Here is a 15,986-nt window from a genome sequence, read left to right as displayed (position 1 = left end):
TTATAACTATCTGATTAACTTGAATGAATCTGCAACGATTTATCATGCTACTGCAATGAAGGCAGTCTACAGGTTTATTCTTGATTCAATGAGATGGATGTCAGTTCATGATTTTCAGTTGGGATTGGAATCTGGACACAAAAAGCTCGGAATCAAACCACCAAATCAAGTGATTGAAGAGCTAAGATACATGTCCTTACATGAAGTGAACGACTATCCATATGGGTTTTTATTTGTCAATTCTCACTATACAAAGATCTTCATCAGAGTCTCAGATTTCAGAAGATACTCAGACGGAACGTTGATGTATGCTTTCAAGTACATGAGATGGAGATTGATCAATAACTGCTATTCAACTGAAGACATTGAGATTGTCAAATACATTCTCACAAGATTAAAAAGTCATCTCAAAACAAGAGTGAATATACGAAGATATGAGAATCTCAAGGGATTCAAATCTAAAGTTCACTTCAGAGGAACAAAGTTCCTTTAGATGTTTTAAATAGGATTATGTTGTAAAGTTCACATTTAACACTAAGGGGGAGATTGTTAGGACCCCGAAGTTGTATAGTGTTAATGTGAAAATAAGCTTAAATGAAGGTTCCTTAGAAGAGGGCTATATAAGGAACCTAAGTAGTCCTAATTAGATAGCCATTGCATTGTAATTGAGTTCTAGAAGCTGTGGAATGTAATTGTACCGATTCTCTCTAGTACCGAGTCTCATTCCTATCTACCGAATCTCTCTTTATCTTATCATTTCTCTCAATCTCAACATGATGTGACCTATCATTTTATCAAATAACTATTAGTTATATAAAACTATACTTAATACATATAATATAACTATATTTTTATTTATTTAAAGTACATAAAATTAATACATTTATGAAACATACAAATTATTAATATAAAATGATATCACTAATAAATATATATATAAATTTGTTCGATTACAATAATGTGATATATATATATATATATATATATATATATATATATATATATAAATGATATAGGTTCGTGAATCTGAGGCCAACCTTGGACTTGTTCAGTGTCGTCGTATGCATATTTTTACTACAAAATATAGTATTATGAGTTCATTTGATTCCCTTTTACTCTTTACATTTTTGGGACTGAGAATACATGCGCTATTTTTACAACTGCTTTATTAAATGCTTTTGAAATATATTTTTGAACTGAGAATACATGAAATGCTTTTATAAATGTTTGACGAGATAGACACAAGCAAAACATTCCTCGAATGAATTATTATGCAGACGGAAGTTCTGTGGATTATTATTGAATTATGTGGATATGATAATTGCCACCAATTGATGTGAATATTTTCCCCTGATTATTATTGATTGGTAACCTAAGAATTAGAATCGGTTATGGCCCTAATTCACGCGAATCCTAAAGATAGCTACCGGGTTTAACTCCCCCACCCAGAATGTTCACTAGACGGAAGAGCTAGTGGGCATGGTGTTTAGTACTTCGAAGTTTATATATTATACAGACGAGATGTTCTGTTTTGGGGATATTATTGATGCGCATTATATGTTAAGGTCGGTTACCATGTTGAGCAATAAAATCGAAATGAATGTTATGTATCGAGAGAATGATTTTTATACACAGGTTATGTGTATTAGTTTTGTGCACGAGATATGTGAACGATTATTTAAAAATCGTGAGGCAACCTACGGGGGAGAAAAGGATACGAACCTACTCTACTAAGCATTATGAAAAATGGTTTTGTACACGAGATAGGTGTACTGTATTTGAATCTTGTGGTCTATCAAAATGATAAATTTTATTGCTTACGATAAACTTATGAACTCACCAACCTTTTGGTTGACACTTTAAAGCATGTTTATTCTCAGGTATGAAAGAAATCTTCTGATGTGCATTTGCTCATTTTAGAGATATTACTGGGAGTCATTCATGACATATTTCAAAAGACGTTGCATTCGAGTCATTGAGTTCATCAAGATTATTATTAAGTCAATTATAGTTGGATATATTATGAAATGGTATGCATGCCGTCAACTTTCGATGTAAAGAAAGTTTATGTTTTAAAAACGAATGCAATGTTTGTAAAATGTATCATTTAGAGGTCATATACCTCGCGATGTAATCAACTATTGTGAATCATTTATAATGTATATGAACGGGTTCTTTCATTATGCGTTTGATCGGGGACGATAAACGGAATAATAATATATATGAATAATTGTGCGTTGCCCGGAGACGGGAGTGAATTAATTTTAAATAAACTAGATGATACAGGGATGGGTTATATACAGTGAGGACTGGTATAGTTGTGGCAGACGTGATAATCGAGCCATAATATAGGTCATTAATTAGTAGAAATATTTAATAACACTCACGAGGATCCGATGCGACAAGGAGACTTGCGTCTTATAATTTTGACTATTTATTCACACTGGATAACTCCAGGTGAATCTATTAAATGTTTCTGGTATAAAGAAAATTAACCCAGGTTAGAAATAGAAAAATATTAAACATCACGATTACGGAAGTCAGATAAGCATAATACTCTTTTATTGCATTTTTCATCTCGTTTAGCTAAAGTTACTTTTATTTACTGCAGTAATTTTTATTTACTTTGTTGCTATAATCTAGTTTAAATATACTATCTTGTCACTTTAACTAAATAGAAAATCAAAAAGAAAAACCGGTCGTTAAACGGTAAATCCCCCAAAAGTTATCTATAATTACTATATATTACTAAATATAGTTTAACTACTTAATTAACTAATTGAACCTAGTAGAACACCCAATAATAGTGTTCACGGATCGACCTCCCGAACTTTACCCTAGCTATATTACTATACGATAGGTATACTTGCCTATTGTGTTTTAGTTTAATTTAGGTAATTTCCTGTAGTAAATAATATAAAACTGATAACCGTTTCATACACCCTAGAAAACACATCAAGTTTTTGGCGCCGCTGCAGGGGACACTTTTTGTGTCTTTACGGGTTATTTTAGATATTTAGATTGTTAAATTAGATTTTGTTTTATATTTAATTATTAGGTAATTTAATTAGTAGTAAATAAGCAAATAAAAAAAATAATAAAAACTAAACAGCTCGAAAAAAAAAACGTAATATGTAATGTTTGTAATGTAAACTTGTGAAGTAGCTTGGTGTGTATCAGTGAGATGTCAGGGAATCTTTTCAACTACCCATGTGTTTTTGTGTACTGTTAACTCCCTCTTTCCTTGTATCTTTAGCCTCTAAATTAAACAAACCCATGAGGCCATGATCCCTCAATAGTCATCGATTACCAAGACCAAACTTTATCTATCTGACACAATTTCACAATGCAATAAACAATATTAAACTTTTAGGTATATGTTTGGTGTTGATTTAATTAAATGAAAAGCATGATCACTTGATACATATTTTAAGGAGTGCAGATCACATACGGAGGGATATTTATGGACTCACAAGATACACAATTGAATTTTTAGTTTTATTAGGAATTTTAAATATTAAATTTGTATAAAATAATTTACTTATAATAATTTTTGTTTATTATCTAGTTTAATCTTTACAAGACTTAGTTTAAATTTAAGATTAGAATTAGAATTTCTCAATTAAATTAAATAAATAAATAAAAAAAAGTTTTGTATTAAATAAAATTAGATAACTAATATAGAAATTAAAATCAAACTTAGACTCGTTAAGTTTAAACGTTATTTTTGTTATCTTTATAGTTTTTGTATAAATTTAGTGTTAGTTTAATAAATTAGTTTAGATAATTAATATTGTAGGCTAAGTCTAGATAACTTAAGTTAATTATAATTAGTGCATAGGAATAATCTAAAAATTTAACAATCAATCCATTGATTGTTACAAAATATATATATATATATATATATATATATATATATATATATATATATATATATATATATATATATATATATATATATATATATATATATATATATATATATATATATTGGTAGAATTAGGGAAAATAGTTTTGTAATAGTTAACGAATATACAGTTTGAAACGATCACCAATACGTTCACCACCTGTAACACGATCTAGGAATCTACCTAATCTCACTACGATAAATTTTTCGTTAGGATCGTCATCTATTCGTGCGTCCTCGTCGATTCAACTTTCCGAAAACCCGACTTTTGAACCAGAAGCAATCATTGAGCACCCGGAAGATATTCAAGGATATTTCGAAGGTCCTGAACCACAACTCATTCGTCCAGAAGAAATCATTGAGGAATCAGAATTTGACGAGAAAGTAACCATTAAATCAGAATCTTCCAGTGATTCAGAATCAACAATTTCAAGCATGGGAGACCAGGATCCCCAAAGCATGGAAGACCGAATGAGAGCCATACTCACGGGCCAAGGACACGCCATTAATCCGCCAGAAGTTAATGTGCCGGAGTTTGAAATCAAAGGGCAAGTCCTACACATGATCACTAACCAGTGTCAATTTAGTGGTACGACAAAAGAAGATCCAAACGAACATCTTAGAACCTTTATAGGATTTGAGATCTATTTAGAATCCGAGAAGTTGAGGATCAAGCACTGTTTCTTAGGTTATTCCCTTGGACTTTAAAGGGAGAATCCAAAGAATGGTTAGAAGCGTTACCAGAGGGAACGATTGACACTTGGGATGTTTTAGTTGAAAATTTTCTTCAAAAATTCTTTCCGGCATCCAAAGCCGTAAGACTCCAAGGAGAAATTGCCACGTTTACGCAAAAGCCAATGGAAACGTTATATGAGGCGTGGACAAGATTCAGAAGGATGTTAAGAGGATGTCCTCAACACGGTTTGGAAACTTTTCAAAAAGTGCAAATCTTTTACAAAGGCGTCGATGTCTCTACACGGAAGGACATCGACACAGCAGCTGGTGGTTCCATCATGAAGAAAACTGCTACCGAAGCTCACAAGATTATTAATAACATAGCCTCCTACTCACATGAGTGGCATCAGGAAAAAGAAATTTTCCGTTCATCTAAAGCGGCTAGAGCCGATTCTAGCCATGACCTTGATTCCATTTCCGCAAAGATAGATGCTTTCGGGAGACAAATGGAAAAGATGACTAAAGATATTCACGCAATACGAATCAGTTGTGAGCAGTGTGGGGGACCACATTTGACAAAAGATTGTTTTGGTGTTGAGCAAACAATGGAACTACGTGAGAATGTTTCCTACATGAACCAAAGGCCGGGAAATAATTATCAAAATAATTATCAACCGCCAAGGAATAATTTCAGTCGACCTTACAACACCCCTTACAATCCAAATGGGCCCAACAATAACTCGTATAACCAACAAGGTCCTAGCAATAAGCAAAGAGCTGGTTTTCTTAATAAGCCACCATAAACCGACGAGAAAAAGCCAAACCTGGAGGAAATGATGACAAAGCTCATGGAATCCCAAGCACAGTTTATTGCATCTCAAAAACAAACTGATGGACAAAACTCGCAATCATTCAGACACCAACAAGCTTCTATCCAAAACTTGGAACAAGAAGTAAATAACCTAGCAAGGTTAATTGGTGAAAGAAATCCAGGGAGTTTACCGAGCGACACGAATACCAACCCTCGAAATGAAGCAGCCAAAGAAATTACCACCCAAAGTGGTTTGAAGCTTACACCACCTGTTATACCAGTCATTTCCAATTATCCTATTCCATCACCACAACCAAAACCAGAGAAGGCAACAAAACCAGTAGTTGAGAAAGCCAATGAACAACAAGCTGAAATCCCAGAAGGTTCAGTACGACCTAAACCATACGTTAAACCATATCAACCACCGCTTCCTTACCCGGGCAAACAAAGAAAAGAAAGACTCGAAGCCGAACAGTCAAAGTTTCTTGACATGTTCAAACAAATAAACGTCAATCTTCCTTTCATCGATGTAATTTCAGGAATGCCAAGATATGCGAAGTTTTTGAAAGACCTGATCACAAACAGAAAGAAAATGGAAGAACTTTCAGCTGTCACAATGAACGATGCATCTTCGGCAGTATTATTGAATAAGATACCCGAAAAACTCTCCGACCCCGGAAGTTTCACAATTCCATGTTTAATGGGTAGTCTTGATTCAATAAGAGCATTAGCAGACTTAGGTGCTAGTATTAACTTAATGCCTTATTCATTATACGTTAAACTAGGCCTTGAAGAGTTAAAACCAACACGAATGAGCATACAACTAGCTGATCGATCAATCAAATATCCTAGAGGGATAATGGAGAATATGCTAGTTAAAGTTGGTACTTTAGTATTCCCAACAGATTTTGTGATTCTGGATATGGAAGAAGATTCTCGAGTTCCTCTTATCTTAGGAAGACCATTCTTAAACACGGCTAGAGCAATAATAGACGTGTTTGGTAAGAAATTGACCCTAAGTATAGATGAAGAGAGTGTGACCTTTTCAGTTGATAAGGCCATGCAACAACCTCAATCTGCAGATGACGCGTGCTATTATATGCAAACTATAGACGAACATCAAGAATTTTTACAAGAATTTCCAGAATTACAAGGAACGGGCGAATGTTCTTTAGGGGAAGGAACAGAACCAATTGATGAAGCTGAATTATTAGCTACGCTCATGGCTAATGAATACGAACCAATAACAGAAGAACTTCAAGTTCTGAAAGAGGAAGATAGATACAGGTACAAATCATCGATTGAAGAACCACCAACATTGGAATTAAAGCCACTTCCAAATCATTTGGAATACGCATATTTGCATGGTGAATCTCAATTGCATGTAATCATCTCATCCTCCCTTTCTGAAAATGAAAAATCTCAATTGATTTCCGTATTAAAAGCCCACAAACCAGCTATTGCATGGAAGATCCAAGATATCAAGGGTATAAGTCCTTCATATTGTACATACAAAATTCTCATGGAAGATGATTTCAAACCTTGTGTGCAACGTCAACGAAGACTAAACCCTAACATGCAAAATGTGGTGAAGAAAGAGATAATTAAACTACTTGATGCAGGTTTAATTTATCCCATCTCTGATAGTCCATGGGTAAGCCCGGTGCAATGCGTACCTAAGAAAGGTTTGCATTACCGTGATCACAAATGAAAAAGATGAGCTTATTCCTACTCGGACTGTAACTGGATGGCGTGTTTGCATTGATTATAGAAAAATAAATGACGCCACCAGAAAAGATCATTTTCCCTTACCTTTCATCGATCAAATGTTGGAAAGGTTAGCAGGAAATAGTTACTATTGTTTCCTTGATGGTTTTTCAGGGTATTTTCAAATCCCAATCGCACCCGAAGACCAAGAGAAAACCACCTTCACATGCCCATATGGCACTTTTGCGTACAAACGCATGCCATTCGGACTTTGCAATGCCCCTGCAACCTTTCAAAGGTGCATGATGGCAATTTTCCATGTTATGATAGAAGAATGCATGGAAGTTTTCATGGATGACTTTTCAGTCTTCGGAGACTCTTTTGAGTCGTGTCTTTCAAATCTTGAACGAATGCTTATTAGATGCGAGAAATCAAATCTAGTGCTTAACTGGGAGAAATGCCATTTCATGGTTAAAGAAGGCATCGTTCTAGGTCATAAAATCTCAAGTGGAGGAATTGAAGTGGATAAAGTAAAAGTCAATGTAATTGCTAAACTTCCACATCCTACCAATGTCAAAGGAGTTAGGAGTTTTCTAGGGCATGCCGGTTTTTACCGACGATTCATTAAAGGTTTTTCTAAAATTGCCACTCCAATGAAAAAACTCCTCGAAAAAGATAATACATTTGTCTTCTCGGACGAATGTATTAAATCTTTCAACATTCTCAAAGAAAAGCTCACCAATGCACCAATCATGATAGCTCCAAACTGGGCCCTTCCATTTGAGCTCATGTGCGATGCAAGTGATTTTGCAATAGGAGCCGTTTTAGGTTAAAGGATAGAAAAACGATTTAAACTCATTTACTATGCTAGTAAGACTTTACAAGGAGCACAAACGAACTACACAACCACTGAAAAGGAACTCCTTGCTATAGTCTTTACTTTTGATAAATTCTGATCATATCTTGTTCTAGCAAAAATGGTTGTCTATACCGATCATTCTGCTCTTAAGTACTTGTTTTCAAAACAAGATGCTAAACCACGCTTAATTCATTAGATCTTGCTCCTGCAAGAGTTTGACATCGAAATCCGAGATAAAAAGGGAGCAGAAAATCTTGCCGCCGATCATCTTTCACGCCTTGAGAACCCTGAGCTAGAAACTCTCGATGAATCCGCGATACAGGATGACTTTCCTGACGAACATCTCATGAAGATCGAGAGTGATGAAATACCATGGTTCGCACCAATTGCGAACTATTTGGTATGTGGATTTCTTGAAAAGGGAATGTCGTATCAAAAACGAAAGAAAATCTTTAGCGACATTAAACACTACTTTTGGGAGGATCCACATTTGTTTAAAAATTGTCTCGATGGAGTAATACGTATGTGCGTATTCGGGAATGAAGCTAGACAAATCTTACTCCATTGTCACACAGGACCTACAGGAGGGCATTACGGACCTTAACTCACGGGAAGAAAGGTCTACGAGGCTGGATTCTATTGGCCTTCTATTTTCAAGGATGCCCATCTTCTCTGTAAATCCTGTGATGCATGTCAAAGGGTCAGGAGAATAAGTTAACGCGATGAGATGTCATTCAAGTTTGCGAAGTTTTCGATATTTGGGGCATTGACTTCATGGGCCCGTTTCCAAAATCTCATAATCTTCTCTACATCCTCGTTGCTATCGATTATATGTCCAAATGGGCAGAAGCGCAAGCATTCCCAATAAATGATGCACGAGTTGTAGTCAATTTCTTGAAACGTCTTTTTGCACAGTTTGGAACACCGAAAGCTTTGATAAGTGATCGAGGTACTCATTTTTGTAACGCTCAACTTGCGAAAGTTCTTAAAAGATATGGGGTAACTCATAAGATATCGACAGCCTACCATCCACAAACCAATTGTCAAGTTGAAAATACCAACCGAGCATTAAAACGTATTTTAGAGAAAACTGTAGGTTCAAATCCAAAGGATTGGTCCACCAAATTGGATGACGCTCTTTGGGCCTTTTGAACGGCCTATAAAACTCCAATTGGAACCACACCTTGTCATCTCTCGTAGAGATTGAACACAAAGCTTTTTGGGCTCTCAAGACATGTAATCTTGATTTGCATGAAGCTGGACGCCTACGGTTAGATCAATTGAACGATTTGGAGGAATTGAGACACGATGCTTATGAGAACTCGCTCATTTACAAGGAGAAAGCGAAAAAATGGCATGACAAATGACTTAGAAGTGTGAAAGAATTCTATGAAGGAGACCGTGTTCTCCTATTTAATTCGCGATTTAAATTATTTCCTGGGAAATTGAAATCCAAATGGTCTGGACCATTTGTAGTAAAGAGAGTATTTCCTCATGGCGCTCTTGAATTAATAAATGCAAAAGGGGAAGAATTTAAAGTCAATGGTCATAGAGTAAAACACTACTTCGATGGTCCACGCAAGATCGATGATGAAGTAAACTTCAACTTCGACTCTCCAAACAACTAAGTGTGGGGAGAGTCGAATGTTCCAAGAAAGAGAAAGATCTCGTGTTTGAAATTCTGTTCTTGTTTAGTTTTTCGAGAATAGAATCCGATTGGTCTTTCCCTAGCAGACCCTAAAGAACTAGTCTTCTCCCCCCATTCTAAATTTTTATTTTTCTTTTGTGTGTTTTATTTTTTTTTATTTGTTTTCAGATGCATAAGTCGCGCACTTCGTTCGATCAAAACCATTCTCTTCTCATATACGCATTGATCAACACCTTACCAATTGATATGGTGTTGGAGATCAGGGAGAAAATGACTGCTATTAGAAAAGAGAAAAGGGCAGAACATAACAAAATTAATTTCGCACAAGGTACATTTAAATCTGCTGCAAAACGAAGGGCAAAACAACTCGAGAAATGTTACAAGTGCGGAAAATGGTCCAATAAAGGAGAAATGCCCCAAGAATCAAACTTATTCTAATTTCGAGTTTGTAACTTTATGCCGAGAAGGGCCAGTCAGGTGTTTCCAAGAAAAATTACTAAACCCGAGAGGGTACGCATATGAAGCTATGGAAAATCAACTTGGTCGGCTCGCTTTCGAAGCAATTCGCTCAGGTCGTTTTCAAGATGATAATTCTGTGAGATTCTAAAATTCTCACAAGTGTGCGAGTGTCCGAGTGTAATAGTTTGTTGTGTGATTTATTTTAGTTTGCTATTGTGTGATAAACATGTATGATTGTTTGCAAAGAATAATGTATTTGTATTTTAAGTTTGTTTGTTTGTTTAAATGCATTCAATCTTCGGCTTTCAAGCGATATATCCTTTAATTTAAGTGTTTAGATTGACTTTTTTACTCAGTTGGTCCCTCTATTATACCCCAAATCGCTAGTTTGGTCCCTCATTTTTTAATTTGGCAATCAGAGTCCCTGAGTTATTTTGATTTTGCAATTGGCGTCCTTCTGTCAACTGGCCATCCAAATCGAACGTTAACTCCCATCACGTGAGTTACACGTGATGGGTATTATCGGAATTAATTTTTAGTTTTTGGTATTTAATAAACTAAAACGGGTATGGTCCCCCACTTTTGAAATGTCCCGTTCTTATTGATTAAAAACGTTCCATATTAATTGATTTTGTTGCGAGGTTTTGACCTCTATATGAGATGGTTTTTCAAAGACTACATTCATTTTTAAAACAAACCATAACCTTTATTTCATAAATAAAGGTTTAAAAAGCTTTACGTAGATTATCAAATAATGATAATCTAAAATATCCTGTTTACACACGACCATTACATAATGGTTTACAATACAAATATGTTACATCGAAATCAGTTTCTTGAATGCAGTTTTTACACAATATCATACAAACATGGACTCCAAATCTTGTCCTTATTTTAGTATGTAACAGCGGAAGCTCTTAGTATTCACCTGAGAATAAACATGCTTTAAACATCAACAAAAATGTTGGTGAGTTATAGGTTTAACCTATATATATCAAATCGTAACAATAGACCACAAGATTTCATATTTGAATACACATCCCATACATAGAGATAAAAATCATTCATATGGTGAACACCTGGTAGCTGACATTAACAAGATGCATATATAAGAATATCCCCATCATTCCGGGACACCCTTCGGATATGATATAAATTTCGAAGTACTAAAGCATCCGGTACTTTGGATGGGGTTTGTTAGGCCCAATAGATCTATCTTTAAGATTCGCGTCAATTAGGGTGTTTGTTCCCTAATTCTTAGATTATCAGATTTAATAAAAAGGGGCATATTCAATTTCGATATTTCAACCATAGAATGTAGTTTCACGTACTTGTGTCTATTTTGTAAATCATTTATAAAACCTGCATGTATTCTCATCCCAAAAATATTAGATTTTAAAAGTGGGACTATAACTCACTTTCACATATTTTTTACTTCGTCGGGAAGTAAGACTTGGCCACTGGTCGATTCACGAACCTATAACAATATATACATATATATCAAAGTATGTTCAAAATATATTTACAATACTTTTAATAAATTTTGATGTTTTAAGTTTATTAAGTCAGCTGTCCTCGTTAGTAACCTACAACTAGTTGTCCACAGTTAGATGTACAGAAATAAATCGATATATATTATCTTGAATCAATCCACGACCCAGTGTATACATATCTCAGTATTGATCACAACTCAAACTATATATATTTTGGAATCAACCTCAACCCTGTATAGCTAACTCCAACATTCACATATAGAGTGTCTATGGTTGTTCCAAAATATATATAGATGTGTCGACATGATAGGTCGAAACATTGTATACGTGTCTATGGTATCTCAAGATTACATAATATACAATATAAGTTGATTAGGTTATGGTTGGAATAGATTTATTACTAACTTTCACGTAGGTAAAATGAGTAGTTTTTATCAATCTTATTTTACTCGCCATTTCTTCGTTTCTAATCCGTTTTGAGTGATTCCAGTGGCCACGGTTTCGTATTGAACTTAACTTTATGAATCTAAATAGAAAAAGTATAATTTTATAGTCGGAAATATAAGTTACAAGTCATTTTTGAAAGAGGTAGTCATTTCCGTCGAAAGAACGACATCTTGATGACTATTTTGAAAAACACACTTTCACTTTGAGTTTAACCATGATTTTTGGATATAGTTTCATGTTCATAATAAAAATCATTTTTCCAGAAGTATAGATTTTAAATCAAAGTTCTTCTTAGCTTTTAATTATCCCAACCAAAACAGCCCCCGGTTTTACTACGACGGCGCATATCCAGTTTTATGGTGTTTATCGTGTTTCTGGGTTTTAAATCATTAAGTTAGCATATCATATAGATATAGAACATGTGTTTAGTTAATTTTAAAAGTCTAGTTAGAAGGATTATCTTTATTTGCGAACAAGTTTAGAATTAACTAAACTATGTCCTAGTGATTACTAGTTTACCACTTCGAATATGATAGCTTTTTATATATGAATCGAATGATGTTATGAACATCATTACTACCTTAAGTTCCTTGGATAAACCTACTGGAAAAGAGAAAAATGGATTTAGCTTCAACGGATCCTTGGATGGCTCGAAGTTCTTGAAGCAGAATCATGACACGAAAACAAGTTCAAGTAAGATCATCACTTGAAATAAGATTGTTATAGTTATAGAAATTGAACCAAAGTTTGAATATGATTATTACCTTGTATTAGAATGATAACCTACTGTAAGAAACAAAGATTTCTTGAGGTTGGATGATCACCTTACAAGATTGGAAGTGAGCTAGCAAACTTGAAAGTATTCTTGATTTTATGTAACTAGAACTTGTAGAATTTATGAAGAACAGTTAGAACTTGAAGTTAGAACTTGAGAGAGATCAATTAGATGAAGAAAATTGAAGAATGAAAGTGTTTGTAGGTGTTTTTGGTCGTTGGTGTATGAATTAGATATAAAGGATATGTAATTTTGTTTTCATGTAAATAAGTCATGAATGATTACTCATATTTTTGTAATTTTATGAGATATTTCATGCTAGTTGCCAAATGATGGTTCCCACATGTGTTAGGTGACTCACATGTGCTGCTAAGAGCTGATCTTTGGAGTGTATATACCAATAGTACATACATCTAAAAGCTGTGTATTGTACGAGTACGAATACGGGTGCATACGAGTAGAATTGTTGATGAAACTGAACGAGGATGTAATTGTAAGCATTTTTGTTAAGTAGAAGTATTTTGATAAGTGTCTTGAAGTCTTTAAAAAGTGTATGAATACATATTAAAACACTACATGTATATACATTTTAACTGAGTCGTTAAGTCATCGTTAGTCGTTACATGTAAGTGTTGTTTTGAGACCTTTAGGTTAACGATCTTGTTAAATGTTCTTAACCCAAAGTTTATAATATCAAATGAGATTTTAAATTATTATATTATCATGATATTATGATATATTAATATATCTTAATATGATATATACATTTAAATGTCGTTACAACGATAATCGTTACATATATGTCTCGTTTCGAAATCCTTAAGTTAGTAGTCTTGTTTTTACTTATGTAGTTCATTGTTAATACACTTAATGATATATTTAATAATCATATTATCATGTTATATATAATATAACAATGTATTAATATGCTTCATATATATTTAGTAAGACGTGGTTATAACGATAATCGTTATATGTATCGTTTCGAGTCTCATACATCAATAGTCTCCTTTTTAAGTATATAACTTATTGTTACTATTTTTAATGAGATACTTGATGATCATTATATCATGTTAAACATATATATTTATTTATTTATGTATCATCATGTCATATACAACTTATAGCGTTCGTGAATCATTGGTCAAACTGGGTAATCAGACGTTTACAAAATTTCCGTTTCAATTAACCAAGTCTTAACAAGTTTGATTGCTTAACATGTTGGAAACATTTAATCATGTAAATATAGTTTTCGTTAAACATATAATCGTAGAAAGGTTCAGAAAAGTTCGGGTCACTACAGTATCTACCCGTTAAATAAATTTTGTCCCGAAATTTTAAGCGATTGGAGGTGTTGGCTCATCTTCTGGAAATAAGTGCGGGTACTTCTTCTTCATCTAATCTTCTCGTTCCCAGGTGAACTCGGGTCCTCTACGAGCATTCCATCAAACCTTAACAATCGGTATCTTATTTTGTTTAAGTCTCTTAACCTCACGATCCATTATTTCAACGGGTTCTTCAATGAATTGAAGTTTTTCATTGATTTGGATTTCATCCAACGGAATAGTGAGATCTTCTTTAGCAAAACATTTCTTCAAATTCGAGACGTGTAAAGTGTTATGTACAGCCGCGAGTTGTTGAGGTAACTCAAGTCGGTAAGCTACTGGTCCGACACGATCAATAATCTTGAATGGTCCAATATACCTTAGATTTAATTTTCCTCGTTTACCAAATCGAACAACACCTTTCCAAGGTGCAACCTTAAGCATGACCATCTCTCCAATTTCAAATTCTATATCTTTTCTTTTAATGTCAGCGTAGCTCTTTTGTCGAATTTGGGCGGTTTTCAACCGTTGTTGAATTTGGATGATTTTCTCAATAGTTTCTTGTATTATCTCCAGACCCGTAATCTGTCTATTCCCCACTTCACTCCAACAAATCGGAGACCTGCACTTTCTACCATAAAGTACTTCAAACGGAGCCATCTCAATGCTTGAATGGTAGCTATTGTTGTAGGAAAATTCTGCTAACGGTAGATGTCGATCCCAACTGTTTCCGAAATCAATAACACATGCTCGTAGCATGTCTTCAAGCGTTTGTATCGTCCTTTCACTCTGCCCATCAGTTTGTGGATGATAGGTAGTACTCATGTCTAGACGAGTTCCTAATGCTTGCTGTAATGTCTGCCAGAATCTTGAAATAAATCTGCCATCCCTATCAGAGATAATAGAGATTGGTATTCCATGTCTGGAGATGACTTCCTTCAAATACAGTCGTGCTAACTTATCCATCTTGTCATCTTCTCTTATTGGCAGGAAGTGTGCTGATTTGGTGAGACGATCAACTATTACCCAAATAGTATCAAAACCACTTGAAGTCCTTGGCAATTTAGTGATGAAATCCATGGTAATGTTTTCCCATTTCCATTCTGGGATTTCGGGTTGTTGAAGTAGACCTGATGGTTTCTTATGCTCCGCTTTGACCTTAGAACACGTCAAACATTCCCCTACGTATTTAGCAACATCGGCTTTCATACCTGGCCACCAAAAATGTTTCTTGAGATCCTTGTACATCTTCCCCGTTCCAGGATGTATTGAGTATCTGGTTTTAAGAGCTTCTCTAAGTACCATTTCTCTCATATCTCCAAATTTTGGTACCCAAATCCTTTCAGCCCTATACCGGGTTCCATCTTCCTGAATATTAAGATGCTTTTCCGATCCTTTGGGTATTTCATTTTTTAAATTTCCCTCTTTTAAAACTCCTTGTTGCGCCTCCTTTATTTGAGTAGTAAGGTTATTGTGAATCATTATATTCATAGATTTTACTCGAATGAGTTCTCTGTCCTTTCTACTCAAGGTGTCGGCTACCACATTTGCCTTCCCCGGGTGGTAACGAATCTCAAAGTCGTGATCATTCAACAATTCAATCCACCTACGCTGCCTCATGTTTAGTTGTTTCTGATTAAATATGTGTTGAAGACTTTTGTGGTCGGTATATATAATACTTTTGACCCCATATAAGTAGTGCCTCCAAGTCTTTAATGCAAAAACAACCGCGCCTAATTCCAAATCTTGCGTCGTATAATTTTGTTCGTGAATCTTCAATTGTCTAGACGCATAAGCAATCACCTTCGTTCGTTGCATTAATACACAACCGAGACCTTGCTTTGATGCGTCACAATAAATCACAAAATTATCATTCCCTT

At 34.6% G+C, this 15,986-nt stretch overlaps 1 non-coding gene across 1 annotated transcript; it reads right to left on the bottom strand.

The window, feature by feature from the left end:
* Nucleotides 1-4,725: 4,725 nt before the first annotated feature.
* Nucleotides 4,726-4,832, bottom strand: LOC139869697 (small nucleolar RNA R71). Its single transcript, XR_011766279.1, has one exon. It is a non-coding gene; the product is annotated as a small nucleolar RNA R71 (small nucleolar RNA).
* Between the last annotated feature and the right edge of the window lie 11,154 nt (nt 4,833-15,986).

The sequence above is a fragment of the Rutidosis leptorrhynchoides genome, chromosome 9 (assembly GCF_046630445.1).
Source record: "Rutidosis leptorrhynchoides isolate AG116_Rl617_1_P2 chromosome 9, CSIRO_AGI_Rlap_v1, whole genome shotgun sequence".
NCBI classification, from domain to species: domain Eukaryota; kingdom Viridiplantae; phylum Streptophyta; class Magnoliopsida; order Asterales; family Asteraceae; genus Rutidosis; species Rutidosis leptorrhynchoides.
Note: the sequence above shows the minus strand (reverse complement) of the source record. Positions and strands in the feature narration are given on the sequence as shown.